The sequence below is a fragment of the Pygoscelis adeliae genome, unplaced genomic scaffold (assembly GCF_000699105.1).
Source record: "Pygoscelis adeliae isolate BGI_AS28 unplaced genomic scaffold, ASM69910v1 Scaffold82, whole genome shotgun sequence".
NCBI classification, from domain to species: Eukaryota; Metazoa; Chordata; class Aves; order Sphenisciformes; family Spheniscidae; genus Pygoscelis; species Pygoscelis adeliae.
In genome coordinates this window covers 185,968-190,883 of record NW_008824287.1, presented here as the reverse complement: position 1 = coordinate 190,883, position 4,916 = coordinate 185,968, and the positions used below count along the sequence as shown (strand labels likewise).

Sequence of the window (4,916 nt, the reverse complement as noted above, 5' to 3'; positions counted from 1 at the left end):
CTAAAAATAGAAAGCAAATTGCCCAGCTCGTATTTATAAAGAGTTGTAAATCTCAGGCTTGTGGGTACAAATAAATAAATAATCCTGGCATGTGTTCATATAACTTCATTGTATAGGTCTGAAATATTGTACTTACGGTATGTGGCTTTCTGTGGTGGTGAATTGTTGATGGTGTAAATCAACGTAATTTCCCTGAAGCCAAGGCAATATGCTAATTTACTACATCAGCTTGGATCTGGCCCTGCCTAGCCAATGAGTTGCATCAATCAAGCATATGCAGAGTTTATTACGTTGGCTGCTTGTAATGCCGCAGATTGGTTTGCGACTGGCCCTGTTGGTACCTAAAGACCTCGGTGGGAAAGGTCTGGCACAGTTTCATGGTCTTCTCTGTGCGCTCCTCATCCTGGCAAGGTCCTGTGTCTGGCATCTCTCTAAGGCAAAAGGTCAACAGCTGTCACTTCTGCTGTCCTAGCCCGATGGGCTAACAGGACACTGGGCCTCTCCCTGCCGGCCCGTGGAGTAGCAAAGGTTCCTTTAATAAAATGGTGCTTCAGACTGAGAGCAGGAAGACTCAGCGAGTTTCCCATCTCCTGTGGTGGCATAGTCAATGCAGAGCATTATAGTACACATGATGTTTGTTAATGAATATGGATTTTTAATTGGCTGCTTTGATTCTGTTTGTGGCTGCTGGCATAGCCCTGTGAAATGAGGGCTGAGGCATGCTGCTGAGGTGGTACTTTGTAAATGACGGTAATTTTATTTTGATAATGGAGAGTTTATTCAAAAGGAAAAAAAAAGGGAATGTGAAAAAGCGGGTGGCACACTTAGCCTGATGAAACAACTGGATGGAAGTCATGCTCTAATTGTCTCAGAGAAACTTCATGTTTTGTAGGAAAAATTAAAACAAAAAGAGAGGAGGGGAAAATAAGAAAAGAGAAGGGTCAGTCTTGGAGAAGCACATCAGAAACTTGCTGTGACTGCAGTTATAATGCATGCTTGACTCGCTTGGAAATGCAAGGATCTGAAGGCACTGAACTCCGCTGTGCATTGAGCCATTCTGCCCAGTGCAGATGAAGCTGCCTTGTGTGTATAATTAGTGTCAAGACAAGTAGAAACGGCAAACATTTCAAGGCCATTGCCGCGCTGTTTCTAGCATTGCCAAATGTGAAATTGGGTTCTTGCTCCATCTTTGGAAACTTTTGTGTGGGAGGGTCAAAAGAAGGGATAAAACGGATCCCTTTGGCAGTCAAGTGAGGACACAATGAGGAATTTTATTTCTGGAGTCTTGGGAAGCATTTGGGCAGAGTTAGGTGTTGCAGATTTAATATCCAAATGCCAACCCAGTGCATATGGAACATACCAGGATTTTTTTTTTTTGGTAGACAGATTTTTTTCTTGAATGTTTGATTATGCTCACCACCTGAAGTATTAAGATATGGAAGCTAATCCCAAAGATTCCCCAGGTGCAAGCAGCATCTCATATATGGAAGAGCAGAATTGTGACTGCCAAGGCCTGGAGAATCAGCTCATAGGGGAATAGATAAGAGAGTTACAAGTTTTCTTTTTTTGTCCTAATTTTTTTCTTGCATTTCATTCAGTTCAGGCTCTGTCTTCCTCTTTAAAGCTCTAAGCTCATAACTAACTCCTTACTCATCTTTCCACCTGTCTTTGAGCTAGCCAAGTCTCTTCCTGCCGTCTTTGGCCTGCTCTCTGCTAAGGATATATAGCTATGTGTAGTCCAAACACTAGCTTCCTGGGGCCTGACAGAAGCTCCCTATTACATCTTCCATTTTTTGATTAGGCAAGATACCCTGATGAGAAGCAAGTTGTCTAGCCTTGACATATCGTGATATACTTGGTCCTGTGTCCTTCACTTTACCCACAGATTAAATCTAAGCAAGGATCGTTGCATTCCTGTGGGAAAAGACCATAAGGTCATCTCCCCATTCAGAGCTGTATTGTTTCTGTGTCATCCTTCTTCATATTCCATTATGAAGAATCCACTGAAAACTGAATTTTGGATACAGATACCGCGTATTCCTACAGATGTACAAGTATCGTAAGCTTGGATACACACCTCTGTCTCCTTACAGCTGTGGAGTGCTTGCAGCAGTAGCCAGACCTCCCTAGAATCATTAGACACCTCATCCAGCAGTTAAAAACAAGTGCTGTAATATTTCACACATTGTGCAGCTGCTGAGCTGTAGCTCACTTCCTTAAAAGGCAGACAAAACCCCAGAGGGCCTCTTCGTAGAAAGATGGATTAAGAACCTTTTGTTTCTGTTTTGGCGTTTTAAGAGTTATTATGATGCTTCAGGTTAGCCTTTTTAGGAAGTTTTCCTGATAATTCTTAACTGCTTGTTGTGAAGTTCAGGGACAGAGATGGAGAGTTAGTCACCAGAGAGTATATTTGCGTAAGTACCCTTTACATCCAAAGGCAGGACAATGCTCTCTTCCTCAGACTGTGACCGTCATTATGAGCATTGATGCTTGTGTCATGTTTGGGATGAGTAAGTAGGAGTAGGGTTTACGATGAAGCGGACTCTTGTTTTCACTTTGTTTTTATAGACCGTTTTCTAACCAACTGGAATCACTGCTGCTCCTGGAGGGCTTTTATAGTGCAACACAAAAGAGTGTGAATTCTTCTTACAGCTTGAACTCATCTCTCATGGGCTGTTCAGATTTTTGAGGGATTTTTCTGAAGTTGTGGTTTTAGATTCTTTTCCTTTCTTAGATATTTTTCCTCATTTTCCTCCCCCCCCAGTATTTTTAGTTAAGAAAACGTATGCTATTTTCTGTCTTCCACATCATATTGTTAAGGCAAGTAAATTATTAACTCTTACAGATAGGGTCAGATGTCAGATAATGCCTATATGTAGTGTGCGCAAATATGCGTGTGTAAAATCTGTACAAGTCCCTACCCTTTAAACACAGGTGATAAGCCAGCTTTCCAAAGGCTTGGATTTTATCCAAGATCTGGCAATAGGAGTGTTTTTTCCCCAGTATTCTTACAGTCTTATTTTCCTTCCTTTGGCTGCTAGATTTTATGGAAGCACAGAAAGTTGTAGGAGACATGGGGTGACTACCAACAATAAGTTTGTCCTGTATGCTTTGGCTTTTGCCAGCAGTCAGTAAGTGCAAGCTTAAGCATGTCTAGATGTACTTAGACATGGACTTTCCTCATAGACTTAATATGTTCTATTAGTAGGATGTTGTTTGTCGTCTTTTTAACACATTTGCCAGTGTGGCATCCACCATGTCATCTAAATGCAAAAATGAAAATTTCTACCCAAAACGTTTTACTTTAATATAGTTTGCCAGGCTGGGAGCCCAGAATGGAAGACCCAGTGCAAGAGGGGAGGGAGAGGGATCCCACAGCTGGGTTTGCAGATGCTGAGCGTCTTGTGCTAAGTGTAATTTGACCTGAAGCTGACCTTGAAGCTTATGGGCTGAATAGGGAATGGCCATTAAAAAGAAAATATAAGGAAAACAGACACCTGGGACTCTTATCCATAAGAAATGGAGCAAAAATGGCTTTTCAATCAATCTTTTTCATTACAGCTGCTTAAATGAATGCTCCCTCTCGCTTCACCTTAAATCAGATGATATGAAATGAAAAACCAGACTACACTGGGCAATGTCTCTTGGTTTTCTGTTAGCATTCTTGGTCTGTGTTTTTAACAACCACCCTCTTGCTGGCAGAGGACAGGAAAAAAATCTGAAAACTTTTGTACAAATTTTGATTCTAAGTTTAAAGAATGGGGTAGAAGAGGACAGGCTGCTTGAAAATGAGTCTCCCACCAGCTGTCTCAGGAATCCTGCTGTTGCACAATAGCTCACTGGGCTAGTGGGTAGCTGAACTTGTTCTCTATGTGACCAAGGTGCTCCACATGCTATGAAGGATTTTATTCCTGGACAGATTCCAAGATGGCCTCTTAAAAGTGGTGATAGTTTTCTAGTTCACTTCATGGAGTCAGTGCCTTCAAAATCTTTGAATTTGATCCTGTAGGATCCCTGAAGGAGTTAGTGAGAGTGAAGTTGCTACAACATGAGTGGGACTTGTTTTTTGGTTTTGGGGGGTTTTTTTGCTTGTGAGAAAGGCAGTTGTATGTGTGAGAAGAGTCATTTTGAAACTTGTTGCTCCTACTTGGAATTTTAGCCAACCTTTGTCTTTTATTATGAAGAAAGAGGAGGAATAAACTGTTGGGGTTAAAAGCTGCTTTTCTGTTTCCTTCACTAAGCATAAATCTTTTGAGCATTAGGGCATAAGTGATAGTAACTGAAAGACAGGACAGGGCATGTTTTAAATGCAAGAGTAAATGCAGCTAATGAAGCCTTTACCTGTGAAAAGAACCTTTCTGAAGTAACAGAGGTGATGACCTTGCTTAGCTGTTTCCAGGGGATAAATTTCTCCTAAAGAAATGAAACTAAGTTCTGTGCGCGTTGGTATAGGATGCTTTTGGTAACAGCAGCTGTACTGGAGAAAAACACTGAACCCAGAAAGTGCCTGTTGTGGTAATGATGAGGCCCTGAGAAGCTTGAGGGCATCATCTGCCAGACTTCATATCAGACTGAATTTGCATCTGAATAAATGCATGGGTTGCACCAGTTCTGACCTCACTTAATCTGTTGTACTCTTCCTTCTAGCAAGCCAAATCATCTTCATTTCTCAGCTGTATTTCCTACCAGAAGAGGAAACAAAATAGGATTCCACAGAGAGTGGGGATCTTATACATGCATGTTTGTTATATTACTGTAAAGTCTCAGTTCTGTCTTCTCTGCCAAATGAAAGAGACTAGAAGCAAATGCTTATGCTCTCCTGGCTACTTCTAGACTCAAAGTGAATGCCTCCATATGTATAAAGGCTTAATTGTCATGCACCTTTGGATGCAGGAGGGTGCTCTGCCTTGGCCATG

General features: G+C 41.5%; 1 protein-coding gene across 1 annotated transcript in view; it reads left to right on the top strand.

The window, feature by feature from the left end:
* Positions 1-4,916, top strand: part of AGBL4 (ATP/GTP binding protein-like 4) — a gene marked incomplete at its 3' end in the record, with an annotated part of 877,516 nt that overhangs the window by 737,328 nt on the left and 135,272 nt on the right. The gene's annotated exons all lie outside the window — the stretch shown is intronic.